Source organism: Mercurialis annua, linkage group LG6 (assembly GCF_937616625.2).
Source record: "Mercurialis annua linkage group LG6, ddMerAnnu1.2, whole genome shotgun sequence".
NCBI classification, from domain to species: Eukaryota; Viridiplantae; Streptophyta; class Magnoliopsida; order Malpighiales; family Euphorbiaceae; genus Mercurialis; species Mercurialis annua.
In genome coordinates, this window is record NC_065575.1 from 45,691,651 (window position 1) to 45,708,372 (window position 16,722).

Sequence of the window (16,722 nt, forward strand, 5' to 3'; positions counted from 1 at the left end):
TTATCATAACACGTTTATTTTTAAAAAAAATCATATTTGAAGTTTGTCAACAGCTTGTAGCTATTTTAATAATGTTATTTTCTAGACAAAACTATCCCAATTAATATTAGGGTTAATGTCAAAAAAAATCATGAACTTTACACGTTTTCTCATTTTAATCATGCAGTTTAAGTTTTCTCATTTTCATACACGAACTAGCACTTTTTCCCAAATTCATATAAGGTGCTGAGTTGGCATTCATTCATTGGTGTAAAATGACCTCCATCTTAATCAGTCTAATCGATGACGTTTGATCGGTTTTGGTATGGTTAAAACGGGGGCCGCATTGGTTTTGATTTCGAATTTTGTAAATTAAAATTAACCGAACTGGCTGGATAATCAAATACTAAAGCTTTTTCATTTTTTTATATATTTTTATCAGTTTTAACATAACGTACCAATATTTGAAGAGAAAATCACTTTTTGAATTAATTTGTTTTTTCAATGGTTAGTTCAGTTCAAGTTAATTTTTTTGGTAGATTCAATTTTAAATTTAGAAGAGTTTGGCTTGGTTGATCTTCTAAATGTTCACTCTTACATTAAATTTAGTCATTTTAGAAAAAATAACAATGAAGTTTATAAATATGAAAAAAAATCATACTTTTGTTCCACTTTTTTGAAATTAGACGAAATAATCATCCATTATCGTTTACATCAGTAATTCAATTTTTTTTTTGTGTTAGTAGAATTAATCAAATAATTTAACTAAAAGATTTAGATTTTAGTCGTTAAATTTATTTTTGATATAAATATGAATCTAGATTATTAATGTACAAAATCTAATGGTTGAAAAAAATTTGATACATACAAGAAAAGTACATTAAAATCGTTAACTCACCAAATTATTGTTTATTTGTTTCTAATATTTATTAATACTGTGAAAGAAGATTAATAAAACATAATTGTATAATTTTTTTAATATTTATTATTATACTTTAATTAAATAAAAATAAACTATGTTAAATTTAGTAAAAGTCAAATATACATTCCATATAATTTTAATTTTAATTTAAGTGTTGGCTTGATAGTTGGGGCTAAGTATGAGCCAGCTACCAAGCCTGTTCTGTGAATTTTGTAGACTTTAGCATAGTGAAATCATCTCACGCATGTCATGAAGTTAAAGCTATAACTGAGTAGATTCAAGTTTTTTAACTAGTTTGTTATCAGTCTCATCTCTAATCAATCTCATCTCTAACCAATTTGAAATATTAGCTGCAGAGAAATTTCTTACTTTTTACCACGTAAGTAAATTAACAAAAAATAACTCCAAAGAAGGAAAAACATTAGCTGTCAAATGATTTGTTCTAAATTTTATTTTCAAAACATAACTGATTTAGTAAGATTATGGCTGTTTTTAACTGTAAAAAATTATTATTAACTGAAGGTTATACTTGTCTTTATATTTTTACTTTTCAGTTAAATTATTCAAATAACCTTGAAATACTAAATCAAAAGACTAAAATAGCCTTTTCTATCCGGATAGATTCTATCCGGATGGGTGATGCTATATGGATAGAATCTATCCGGATAGAAATTCTTTTTTATTTAATTTAATCATTTAATTAAAAATATTTACTATTCTGACCTTTGTAAAAAAAAATCACCACTAATAATTACTAAACATTATTCATTTTACTATTTAATTTTAGTAATTAATATTTAAATTACAATTTATCTTATCTCTAACTAATTTTTAATTTTTATTTAACTACTTTTTAAATTAAATTTTATTATTTCAGTATAGCATTTGTAACCCGCTGAGCCTGTTTGACAATTAAGTACACCTATGAAGCATAATGCGCAACTGGAACATCAAATTGATGCATCCAAACTGGATTTTCACTCTCAATAATAACAACACTTTGTAATTCGAAAAAAACAACACCCGAATTTGAAACAAAGAAAAAGATTTGAAAATGTGATATTGTAAGTAATTTGAAGACATACTAACTTAATAGTTATTTCTCATTAAATTAAGGGGGTAATGTTAAAAAAATTATAAAATATATATATATATATATATATATATTTTAATTTAACCACGAACTTTAAAGCGTCTCAATTGTATGCTAGAAGTTTCATTTTTTTCTCAATTCGATACATATGCTGACATGTCATTTATTGATGTGATTTTGCTGAGATGGACATCAATTTTGGCAGTCACGTCATCATATTATGACCTCGTGTATTAAATTGAGTAAAAACTAAACTTTGTACATATAATTGAGATGTTTTAAAATTCATGATTAAATTGAGAAAACAAATATAGTTTATAATTTTTTATAACATTACCTCTTAAATTAATTGCTTTATATTTTAAATTTAAAGTAATATGCTTTTCATATAAAATATTACATATTATTTTATACGTATAATATTTTCATCTCATAAAAATAAAAAAGGGTGAAAATATGTAAAAAAAATTTAAAAAATACATATTTAAGTAGTTATTTTTATTAACCTCTTGTCTTTAATTCGTTTATTCTATTTAAAAACCGAACACTTTTGATATTTTAATTATTGAAGAGAATCGAGCTATGCATATTCATATCTCTTATAGACCAAGAAAAATAAAACAAATCTAAATCGTTAATTAAACGAATGTATACATCATTCTTTGCGTGCAAAATTAATACACCACCTTATTATTTGTGTTGTTTTAAACAAGGTCTAATCACTTAAAAATATCAAACTTTGCGTTTAAGGTCAGTTATAATCAAATCTTTTAATCAACTTTTATTATTTTCTATTTTTTCTAATATTTTTTATTATATTTTAATCAAATTAAAATAACACTATTTTCATTTTTTTCAAATTCAAATGTACATGACACAGATCAAAGATCATGATTCCCCCATTCCCTAACCTGAAAATAGCAACTATGCCGGCCCTGTCTCTAACTAATTTTCGAAACATTCACGATAGGCCCTCCTAATCTATAACTAATTTCGAGACATTATTTATTGACTGAAGGTTGCAATTGTCTTTTCAATTCTACTTTTAATTTAAATTACTTAAATAACCTTTAAATACTAAACCAAATGACCAAAATAGACCTTTCTATCCGGATAGATTCTATCCGGATAGCTTTTTCCTTTATTTTATTCAAACGTAAAAGAAGAAAAAAGAATACGAATTTAAACGTAAAAATAGCAAAAAGATAAGGAATGAGAGGAGTTGCCAAAATGAAATTCAGTTGTTTGTACGATTATGTTTTATTTAAATATAAAAGAAGGAAAATAATTAGGAATAAGAAAATTTACATTAGGCTTAAATGCACCAAAAATCACCAACTTTCACATGTTTTTATTATTTAACATAATCTTTTAATTCTGACAAAAAAGTACGTTAACTTTCAAAATTTTGCAATTAAAGACACTGGCACCGTTTTAGATGTAAAACGACACCGTTTCAAATTAAAACGGCGTCGTTTTGAATGTAAAATAACACTAATTTTCAAAGGAAAACACACGTGGTCTTAATTGCAAAAAATTGAAAAGTTCATGTTAAATATGCCAAAATTAAAAGATTATGTTAAATACCAAAAACACGCGAAAGTTAGTGAGTTTTGGTGCATTTAAGCCTTTACATTATGACACAATTTATTATAATTAGGAGTCTAATTAGAATATATTTAGTGATTAATTAAATAATTGATTAGTTAATTAGTATAAAACTTTTTTTAGTAATAAATTTAAAAGGATTATTAGGTAAATTTGCTTATCCTCCGCCAATCCGTACTTTTATATATAATATATATTATTATATTATTTAAATTTTAGAAAAATGGAAGAAGTTGATCAGAATAATTTTAAAAAGAGCAAATTAAGCGTTAGAATTTATATACAATTAGATATAACAATGTTTTCTAACACATTAATTAATTATAATAAGAGTAATAATTGTTGAAAAAAATTAGAGTAGAGTGATGCTTACCTAAAATAAACAAACCAAATATTTCTGCACAAAATAGCACTTACCATTAAAGGAGTTACAAAACTGAAAAAAAATACAGGTTAAACAAACTGAACTTGATCTCTTTTGCCCAACCAATGTAGACTCAGTATTGTATATAAATATAAAAGCATAACAATTCTTGTTTGATATTCAATTCTCAAAATGACTATTAGTGTAATGTTTGCAGCTTCAGTTAAGATTTAAAAGAAGAAGATAAGTGAGGTGTTTTCTGGAAGGAGAATCAACGTAAATGTGCGCGAGAAGCAATCCTTCAAGATAAAGGGCAGTTATCACCGCGTACAATTGAAAATAAAAAATTTTAAAGTGGGTAAAAATGACAAATTTTCAACGTCGAGGTGGAATTGAAAATAAATCTAAAGATCGGGGGGTTTTAGGAGATTATGCCTTTTTAAAAAATATTATGGGCGAGGGGCGGCGGCCGCCCCCTTCTATCGGAACCCATAAAGGGTTGTTTTATAACATCTCCACTTCTTATCAGTTAGTTATATTTTCATGTATTATTTCCAACATAGTTACAAAAAAACTAGGGTTGTTACAAGCAGAGAAATTCTCATTGTTGTAATTCCAACAAATCGTTTTCCAATGCATGCATAACCAACTTCATGCAACTATAAATTTGATATTTTTGAGAAAACAAATTGCTTTTGTCATTAAGAAAGAAGTGAAGGCATAAGTTTCCAGTGATGAAGAGATGGGCAAGAAGAAGAAAAACGATGAGATGGGCAAAAAAAAGAAAAACGATCAGAAGGATTACAATTTGCAAAAACTGATGAAAACTCATTTGTCATTTTTTGTTTTAACATTTTCTACCTTTAACGTTTTTTGCAAAATCACTCAAATTTTGTAAAAAACTTGGTTATCAACCTTATGACACCAATCTCATGTCTTGGTGGGTATTTTTGCAATGTTGGTTCTGCAGAAAATCATTTTAAGATGTATGAAGTTTTAAAAATGGCTAGTAATTTAGAAATCAGTTATCAACCTTTAGAGGGTTATTTAAAATTCTGTTTTAATTGTCATAAATTAATACTTCAAGGAATAATTCTCACGATATTAGCCATCTCCTTGCGATAGTACCGCACCAAGAGTAAGTGTTATATATTTTAATTTTTTTATTTTTATTTTCTTTTATTTTTAAAAATCTAATATGTTTGTTACTTATTTTTTTCAGACTACGAATCAATTCTCCAGAAAAAGGCAGATCAAGAAAAGTAGAAGAAGTTATTCAAGGATATTAAGAAAGTTTCTAATTTATGTTCTTAGTTTGTTTATTTAGTTTGTTATTATTTAGAGTGTTATTTTGTTATTAATTAGTTCCGCACTCCATGTGCTGATTGTAAAACTCCAAAATTTATATATTGACAATATTATCCCTTTTGCTTACACTATTAATTTGTAGTTTTATATTTCTAATTTATTATTGTACTTCTAATTTTGTCAGCTAGATTTTAAATTTATGTTATATTAGCTAATTTATTGTAGGGTTTCTGATATATTGTTTTTTGACGTTGAGCACTGTACATTTATTTATTAAATTAAATTTTAACTTTTGAATTTTATTAAAATAATTATTGAATAATTAATTGAACAATTACTTTATGTATATTTCAATAAAATATAACTATAAAAATATAAAAAATAAATCTCCTTTAAGGAATTTTTTTAATAAAAAATATATGGACAAAAATTAAGTAATAAAAATTAAAATTAAAATATGAGTAATTTATATTTTTACCGGCCTGCAATATACACTTAATAGAAGTAGCAGATTTTAACTAAAATGAAACTGAATGAATTCAAGATCAAAAATGTAATGTGAATTTTTAATTTAAAGTTTAAACATAGCTAGAGAATATTGAAGAGAAAGCTATAAGGTACTATGTTAGTGAAGGACTAAACAGATTGTGTGTATTTTTCATTTTTTTTTTCAAATGGTCGTCTATTCATTTAGAAATGAAAAAAAAACTTGTGTGAAAAGAAACCAAAAGAGAATTAGGTTGAATCGATGGTTTTTAAAATCCGTAGATTTTAATAAAACCAATGGATTCTAAATCAATAGTTATAACAATGTTTTCTAACACATTAATTAATTATAATAAGAGTAATAATTGTTGAAAAAAATTAGAGTAGAGTGATACTTATCTAAAATAAACAAACCAAATATTTCTGCACAAAATAGCACTTACCATTAAAGGAGTTACAAAACTGAAAAAAAATACAGGTTAAACAAACTAAACTTGATCTCTTTTGCCCAACCGATGTAGACTCAGTATTGTATATAAATATAAAAGCATAACAATTCTTGTTTGATATTCAATTCTCAAAATGACTATTAGTGTAATGTTTGCAGCTTCAGTTAAGATTTAAAAGAAGAAGATAAGTGAGGTGTTTTCTGGAAGGAGAATCAACGTAAATGTGCGCGATAAGCAATCCTTCAAGATAAAGGGCAGTTATGACCGTGTACAATTGAAAATGAAAAATTTTAAAGTGGATAAAAATGACAAATTTTCAACGTCGAGGTGGAATTGAAAATAAATCTAAAGATCGGGGAGTTTTAGGAGATTATGCCTTTTTAAAAAATATTATGGGCGAGGGGCGGTGGACGCCCCCTTCTATCGGAACCCATAAAGGGTTGTTTTATAACATCTCCACTTCTTATCAGTTAGTTATATCTTCATGTATTATTTCCACCATAGTTACAAAAAAACTAGGGTTGTTACAAGCAGAGGATTTCTCATTGTTGTAATTCCAACAAATCGTTTTCCAATGCATGCATAACCAACTTCATGCAACTATAAATTCGATATTTTTGAGAAAGCAAATTGCTTTTGTCATTAAGAAAGAAGTGAAGGCATAAGTTTCCAGTGATGAAGAGATGGACAAGAAGAAGAAAAACGATGAGATGGGCATGAAGAAAAAAAACGATCAGAAGGATTACAATTTGCAAAAACTGATGAAAACCCATTTGTCATTTTTTGTTTTAACATTTTATACCTTTAACTTTTTTTGAAAAATCACTCAAATTTTGTAAAAAAATTGGTTATGAACCTTATGGCACCAATCTCATGTTTTTGTGGGTATTTTTTATTATTTTGCAATGTTGGTTCTGCAGAAAATTATTTTAAGATGTATGAAGTTTTAAAAATGGCTAGTGATTTAGAAATCAGTTATCAACCTTTAAAGGGTTATTTAAAATTTTGTTTTAATTGTCATAAATTAATACTTCAAGGAATAATTCTCACGATTTTAGCCATCTCCTTGCGATAGTACCGCACCAAGAGTAAGTGTTATATATTTTATTTTTTTTATTTTTATTTTCTTTTATTTTTAAAAATCTAATATGTTTGTTACTTATTTTTTTCAGACTACGAATCAATTCTCCAGAAAAAGGCAGATCAAGAAAAGTAGAAGAAGTTATATAAGGATATTAAGAGAGGTTCTAATTTATGTTCTTAGTTTGTTTATTTAGTTTGTTATTATTTAGAGTGTAATTTTGTTATTAATTAGTTCCGCACTCCATGTGCTGATTGTAAAACTCCAAAATTTTATATATTGACAATATTATCCCTTTTGCTTACACTATTAATTTGAAGTTTTATATTTCTAATTTATTATTGTACTTCTAATTTTGTCAGCTAAATTTTAAATTTATGTTATATTAGCTAATTTATTGTAGGGTTTCTGATAAATTGTTTTTTGACGTTGAGCACTGTACATTTATATTAAATTAAATTTTAACTTTTGAATTTTATTAAAATAATTATTGAATAATTAATTGAACAATTACTTTATGTATATTTCAATAAAATATAACTACAAAAAAATATAAAATAAATCTCCTTTAAGGAATTTTTTTAATAAAAAATATATGGACAAAAATTAAGTAATAAAAATTAAAATTAAAATATGAGTAATTTATATTTTTACCGGCCTGCAATATACACTTAATAGAAGTAGCAGATTTTAACTAAAATGAAACTGAATGAATTCAAGATCCAAAATGTAATGTGAATTTTTAATTTAAAGTTTAAACATAGCTTGAGAATATTGAAGAGAAAGGTATAAGGTACTATGTTAGTGAAGGACTAAACAGATTGTGTGTATTTTTCATTTTTTTTCAAATGGTCGTCTATTCATTTAGAAATGAAAAAAAAACTTGTGTAAAAAGAAAACAAAAGAGAATTAGGTTGAATCGATGGTTTTTAAAATCCGTAGATTTTAATAAAACCAATGGATTCTAAATCAATAGATATAACAATGTTTTCTAACACATTAATTAATTAGAATAAGAGTAATAATTGTTGAAAAAAATTAGAGTAGAGCGATGCTTACCTAAAATAAACAAACCAAATATTTCTGCAAAAAATAGCACTTACCACAAAAGGAGTTATAAAACTGAAAAAAAATACAGGTTAAACAAACTAAACTTGATCTCTTTTGCCCAACCGATGTAGACTCAGTATTGTATATAAATATAAAAGCATAACAATTCTTGTTTGATATTCAATTCTTAAAACTATAAGCTTATTATTTGCTGCTTCGGTTAAGATTTAAAAAAAGAAGATAAGTGAGGTTTTTTCTGGAAGGAGAATCAACGTAAATGTGAGAGAGAATCAATCCTTCAAGATAAAAGGGCAGTTATGACCGCGTACAATTGAAAATGAAAAATTTAAAAGTGGGTAAAATTGACAAGTTTTTAACATCGAGGTGGAATTGAAAATAAGTCTAAAGATCGGGGGGTTTTGGGAGATTAGGCCTTTTAAAAAAATACTATGGGCGAGGGAGGCGGTCGCCCCCTTCTATCGGAACCCATAAATGGTTGTTTTATAACATCTCCACTTCTTATCAGTTAATTATATCTTCATGTATTATTTCTACCATAGCTACAAAGAAACTAGGGTTGTTACAAGCAGATGATTTCTCATTGTTTTAATTCCAACAAATCGTGTTCCAATGCATGCATAACCAACTTCATGCAACTATAAATTTGATATTTTTGAGAAAACAAATTGCTTTTGTCATTAAAAAAGAAGTGAGGGCACAAGCTTCCGGTGATGAAGAGATAGGCAAGAAGAAGAAAAACGATGAGATGGGTAAGAAGAAGAAAAACTATCAGAAGGATTATAATTTGTAAAAACTGATGAAAACCCATTTGTTATTTTTTGTTTTAACATTTTCTACCCTTAACTTTTTTGCAAAATCACTCAAATTTTATAAAAAAAGTTGGTTATGGACCTTATGGTACCAATCTCATGTCTTGGTTAATGGGTATTGTTTTATTATTTTTCAATGTTGGTTCTGCAGAAAATCATTTTAAGATGTCTGAAGTTTTAAATGGTTAATGATTTAGAAATCTTTTATCAACCTCGAAAGGGTTATTTAAAATTATGTTTTAATTGTCATAAATTAATACTCCAAGGAACAATTCTCACGATTTTAGCCATCTCTTTGCGATACTACCGCACCAAGAGTAAGTATTATATATTTTAATTTTTTTATTTTTATCTTTTTTTATTTTTATAAATCTAATATGTTTGTTACTTATTTTTTTCAGACTACGAATCAATTCTCCAGAAAAAGGCAGATCAAGAAAAGTAGAAGAAGTTATTCAAGGATATTAAGAGAGTTTCTAATTTATGTTCTTAGTTTGTTTATTTAGTTTGTTATTATTTAGAGTGTTATTTTGTTATTAATTAGTTCCGCACTCCATGTGCTGATTGTAAAACTCCAAAATTTTATATATTGACAATATTATCCCTTTTGCTTACACTATTAATTTGTAGTTTTATATTTCTAATTTATTATTGTACTTCTAATTTTGTCAGCTAAATTTTAAATTTATGTTATATTAGCTAATCTATTGTAGGGTTTCTGATAAATTATTTTTTGACTTTGAGCATTGTACATTTATTTATTAAATTAAATTTTAACTTTTGAATTTTATTAAAATAATTATTGAATAATTAATTGAACAATTACTTTATGTATATTTCAATAAAATATAACTACAAAAAAATAAAAAATAAATCTCCTTTAAGGAATTTTTTTAATAAAAATATATGGACAAAAATTAAGTAATAAAAATTAAAATTAAAATATGAGTAATTTATATTTTTACCGGCCTGCAATATACACTTAATAGAAGTAGCAGATTTTAACTAAAATGAAACTGAATGAATTCAAGATCCAAAATGCAATGTGGATTTTTCATTTAAAGTTTAAACATAGCTTGAGAATATTGGAGAGAAAGCTATAAGGTACTATGTTAGTGAAAGACTAAACAGATTGTGTGTATTTTTCATTTTTTTCAAATGGTCGTCTATTCATTTAGGAATGAAAAAAGAAATTTGTGTGAAAAGAAAACAAAAGAGAATTAGGCATCTTTTTGAATCGAGGGTTTTTAAAATCTATCGATTTTAATAAAATTAATGGATTTTAAATCAATAGAATTTAAATCTATGGATTTTAAACCTATTGTCGGGGTAAGCATTTAAGTTACGGTAGTTTCTAGAGGCGGTTATAATCTCCCCTATATTTATTATAATACAGTATCACACAACCGTCTTTTTTTATTCATGGGTGAGTAAAGATAAATTTTTCAAAACTTCTTTTTAGTATGAAAATTTTCGAATATAATTATTATAATTCAAAAACATAATCGAGATGTGATATTTGAAGGCTAAAATATCAATAATGGAAACACATACATAACTTGCAATGTTAATGTCTATTCAATACCCTTAATGTAATGTCTACTTAATTCATACCTTAATTGTAATATGCAAGTTGAAGTAAAATTAATAGAACTATGTCTTGTCTAAAAGTTAAGAAAACTAAATATGTTTCATAACTTGTAGCCTTTAGTCCAATGCCTTCTCTGGGTCTTCATTTATCCTTAGCAACAATATCATATCCTACATTTACGAGAAAACTACGGATAAAAAATGTTCGCGTGAAAATATTCCTTGCTCGAATCTCTTAATTTATAGATGAGATCGGTTTGAATTTTAATGCTTTAACGAAACCGTGAAAAATATCTTCATATGGCTTTTTTGGTTAACGGATTAACCGGTTTAATATAAAAAGAATTAATCTGGGAGTAAAGGAACTCAGACGAGATTAATATAAAAAATACTCCTAAATCAAAACAATCATCAACAAATCAAACATCATAAATACAATGGCCGAACCCTAAACCAATTTCGCATTCAATTTCCTTAATCAAAAATTTCAGAATTTAAACCTCACCACGATTCTTATCTATGCCGAAGGTTTAGCTCCAAATTGACCATCAAACTTGCTCTATTCAAACTCTTAAAAACTTTACAAACTTCAATTACATAAATCATCATAACAATCACATAAACCGAACTCAAAATCTCAGAAACCCTAGACAGATAATGAGCTTATTACCTTGAATGTCGGAATAGATGTGAATAGGATTCTCCGCTCGTTCAGTGGCCGCAAGAATCGCCCAATTCGGATCTAAAACGAAGAAGTTATAATGATTTGAAGATTTTGTTGAATGTTGAGTTTTGGGGAAGAAGACATACGAGTTTCTTTGCTTCAGCTGAGAATGAGTTCTTGCTGAATTAAAATTAACTTCATTTGATTTTAATGGATTTGGCTAAAGGTCTCCTTTGGTCCTTAAAGAAATTGGCTCAATTCGCTTTGATTTATACTTATATTTTATCCAATTTCATCGATCGATTATCCGATTTCTTAGCCCCAATAAATTTTATATTATTTATTATCCAAATAAATAATATCACTTTGGTATTTCATGATTCATTTCAGATATTTTAGCAATTTTTGGCTAAAAACGCTCAAATTCCAATTTGAGTTAAAATGTTTATTTTCTCACTTTTCCTTCCAAATTTTGCTTTGATAAGTGATGAAGTCTTCCTTCTGATCCGATTAATGAACCTGCAAAATAGGGTAGAAGCTAACCGGACGGTGGTTGTCCGATTAATTCTCCGATGCTAAAGTCAGTATTGGCTTGAGCAACGTTTTGTGTATAATGTAATATGTGTTTTAGGCATACCTTAAACTCATTTATATAATAGTTGAGTGAATACCTAGCAGATTTCAAGTGGGAATGTGATTTCTATAAAATAAGATTGACCTTGAATAGGAAAGAGATTCCCTATCCAAGGAATGTCTTATTTAGGATTATCTTCCTAAATAAACTTATCTTCCTAATTTATTTTGCATCCAAATAGGAGAGATATATGATCATTGGGCGTATCCCTTGGGTGACACGCTTTCTTTGAGTCTTCGGAAATGTCAGTCTGTTTGGGGATTCGTCCGATTCTCCATTTGTTCTTCGATTCCGGCAAATCCTATGGATTCGGGACGAGCTATCCTTGATTAGTCATCTTATGCGAGAATTGATGTTCTCCTTAGGGCTTATCTAGTGCGACTCGACTTTACAGTAGTTATGTTATGATTCAGTATCCATCAATAAGTACCGATATCCAAATAATCGATATTATATTCTTTAATACTAATTCACATCAATTATTTATTGAAATTATATTTGTCGGGAGTTAAATTATTATTTTCCAATTAAGGGACTAAATATACTTTTATCCAATTTTCTGTATGTTCTTCTTAAGTCCATTTCCATTTCTTTTATGGAATGTTAATATTGAAATTCTCTTATTTGAACTTCAATATCGACCTACTCGGGTTCTCTTTTATTTAATTATTCGCTAAATTCCTTATTTTCTCATTTTGATGATTCAAAATGAGACGCGTCGCTTACTCCTCAATATCCAGTTTTCAGATTATTACATGCACAAATATGATCTTTATGAATAATAACTAGTAATTAATCTTGAAGGTTTTGAACTTTCTGTTTTTTCAAGTCAATATATTGAATGCAATTATCATAAAAATGATGATAGGGAAATTTGCGATATCAAATTAAAGTTCAGGGACGGTTTGGGGAAAAAGACAAAAATTCTGGAACAATTTGTGAAAATTACCCGTTAATGTACCATATTCGGTTTTCAACCAGTAAAAATTATATAGCTCAAAGGAAAATTACACTAGTTAGGAGATTTTTTGCTTCTATAGATACTGGAGGATGAGAAGAGAATAATAAATTAACTTTTATAGTCCTGCACAAATCCGATCTTTGTGAATAATAACGGGTAATTAATCTTGAAGGTTTTGAAATTTCAATTTTTCAATTACTACACTTTAATTTATTATTTCTTTTAGATTACTAAATTTTATTTTATTTTTAAAATGAGTGTTTTCAGCAAAAAAGATGCTTAGAGGACAGCCGGATTTCGCCATACACGTAATTTCATTTTGAAAGAGAGTTTATGGGCCAAATTATACATACATAGTAAGTTTTCAAGTAAAAATAAATAAATTTTGACCACCTAAACATTTTTTATCATAAAAAAAACAAAATGAAAAAAAAATCCAGTAGCTAAAAAAATTAAAATTTAATAATTAAAATGAAAAAACTAAAGTTAAGTAACTTTCAGGATCAATTACTCCAGTAAAACCTGAACAAACATGAAATAAATTTGTCGCTAAAATTCGTTGCTAATTTGTAGTTTTCTAATGATGTTGCTCCTTGATTGCATAGACCATCTAAAGACTATAATTTTCAATCAACCCTACACATATTTAAAGTATTTCTGAAAAAATTTGGGAAAATGATAAAGCAAGTGCAATTTCAGCATTAAAAAAACGAACAAAAGGTCAACGCGGCTCCTAATCTTGTAACACGGAGTCATCTAATCCAGTTTATACCTTTTTGGGCAACTAACCCCAAAACTCTTCATTTTTGGGTCAAATAACCCCATAATTATATTTTTAAAACGCGTAAAAATACAAATCGGAAATGAGGGATACAAAAAAATAATTAGATACTTTCCTAATTGCAGCGATATAATTATCCTAAATCTATTTTTTAAAATAAAAATATAAATTATAGGATTATTTGACCTAAAAATGAAGAGTTTTGAGATAGTTGCTTAAAAAAGTATAAATTAAATTAGATAATCCCGTGTCATAAGTTCAGAGAGGCGCGTTGACCTTTTTGTTTTTAAAAAACAGAAAAAAAAGACATTGCATAATTCATTTATGTGTTAAAACTATGCAAGTGAGATGCCACGTAATTAGAGCCTATCCAAACCCTTATTTTGTGCCTATCTAGAAGGCGAAATAAAATAGTAATTAAATTTTCTTGGAACAAATTGGGAGAGTACTTTTATTTTTGAGTGTATTTAACTATTTACATGCTCTAAAATAAACATGAATAATAACGCATTTTTATTCCCTTGCACTTTTTTTTATTGTTTTTGGATTCCTATACTTTTAGTTTTAGCTGTAGAGATTACGTCTCCATATTTTTATTTTTTTTAAAAGAAGGTTTTTCATTAGCGCATATAATACATAGTAGAAACAAATTATTTTTATAATTTAGGATTAATTTTATAAAATAATCACGACTTTACACGAATTTTTATTTTAATCACGACTTTTAAAAATTGGCATTTGAAGGTACAACCTTTCATTTTGTTTCAAATCTATTAAGAAAGTAAATTTCGGTGTATTTTTTTGACTAAAAATTTCTAATCCTACATACTCTAACTGAAATATAATAATATTTAATGTCAATTTATAATTTGGGTCTTTCATTGATAATTTAGTGAAAAAGTTGGTCAATAAAAATACACTGAATGATGGATTTGAAAAAAAAAAGTCGTAGTATTATATGGCAATTTTTTTTTGAGTGGAAAATTGTCACTGTATTAATTAAGGAAATAAAGTTACAGCTCATTGACCGGGAATGAAACACTCCCGTCAAAACGCAATCTTTACCTATAAACATACCTCATTAAGCTAAAGCATGAGCTATATGGTTACCCTCTCTTTTCAGAAAATTAAAAGCTACTTCCCTCCCACTTAAAACTAGAAATGCAATCTTCATTATTAGAAATTCTACTTTTAGCGACTGATTACCGACGGACTTAGTCCATCGGTGGATTTCTTGTCGCAAAATTGTTTAACGAGAGAACAAAAAATTTAGCGACGATTTTTTAAAAATTTAGCGACGAATACTAATTTTTTGAAATTAAAAATATTTTAAAAATATTTTTTTTAATTAAAATTGTAAAATGAAATATGATTTGATCGGTAGCCGACTGTCACACACCCGCCCGCGATAGATCACACAATTTACCCACCCATAATTTTTATAAATTTTCTAACCCAGTAGGTCACCCATCCTCTCATTGCTCCAATCCAAACTCTTTAACTTTGGAGTTTTCCCACGCATAGCTCTATCTTAACCAACTCAGATTCTTGTTATATATGTATGTATATTATATTTAAATACAACTAAAAGGAACAAATATTTACTCCCGCAATTTACTCCCGTATTATAAAATAATTATTTTATTATACTAATTACTTTTTAAATAAATAATCAATAAATAATTTTTTTAATTATTGCTTTTACACATTATTCTCACATTTTAATATAATTATTTTTTACATTAATATTTTTAATTAATATTTTTCAAATATTTGTATTGATAATTTTTTTATTAATTAATAATAATTTCTTAATAAATTAATTTTTATTAATTAGTTTTTTTAATAAAAAAGCACTTTTAGCGACGGATTGTTTAATCCGTCGCTAAAAGTGATGCATTAGCGACAGATTAAACAATCCGTCGCTAATTGATTTTTTTAGCGACCGATTAATGAATCCGTCGCTAAAAGTGCTATTTTTATTGGCGGGCTGAATCCCGCCAATTTTTATTAGGATTTAGCGACGGTTTTAAACTCCGTTGCTAAATGTGTCGGTTAACTTGATTTTAGCGACATATTTTAAATCCGTCGCTAATCGACTGTTTTCTAGTAGTGCTTCCACTAAAAGTTGAGTAGAATACATTACGTTGTGAGGAAATTGAAACATGTTTATCACATTTAGAGAGTCTGATTCACAAACCAGCTTGGTAAACGGTAGTCCAGCTGATATTCGTAACCCTAAACCAATGGCCTCAGTTTCAGCAGCTTCTGCGTTAGTTATTCCATGCAAAATAGCAATTCCACAGCGAAGAACGGCTCTGGTAGAGTCCCTGCACACTGCACTAATAGCTGCCATCTTCTTTTCGGCTGAGATTGCTGCATCCGAATTGATCTTAAGGACGCCAGCTTGAGGTGGCTTCCAAGCTTGACCGGTCACAGACCTACTCTTGGCTCCTTGGATGAAACTGGTGTGATCATGACCTAGATTCTACTAAACAAGACCGGAGGAAGAACACGGTGGTTCTCAAACACAGTGTCATTCTGATCATTCCAAATAGACCAAAGGCTTAGGATAAAATAGTCGGCCTCTTCTCTTTTAAGCGCACCAAGCATAAATGCCAACCATTCGTTCACCGACCTATGAGCAAATCGATCCACTCTCAGATTAAGCGGAGATCAAAGCCATAAACCTCACACTTCTTCGCACTCTTTCAAACAATTGAGCAGCGATTCCTCACGATTGTTATATCTAGGCCAGATATTTTGCAATTGGAAGCTTGCTTTTAGCTAAATTTGAGTTACAAGGCAGCGAGTTATGACAAACCCGCCACATAAAATGCTTCACTTTTGGCGGTACATCAAAGCTCCAGATCTTACTCCAACTCCCAGAATCAGAATTCACACTCGAGGAACTGGCGTGAT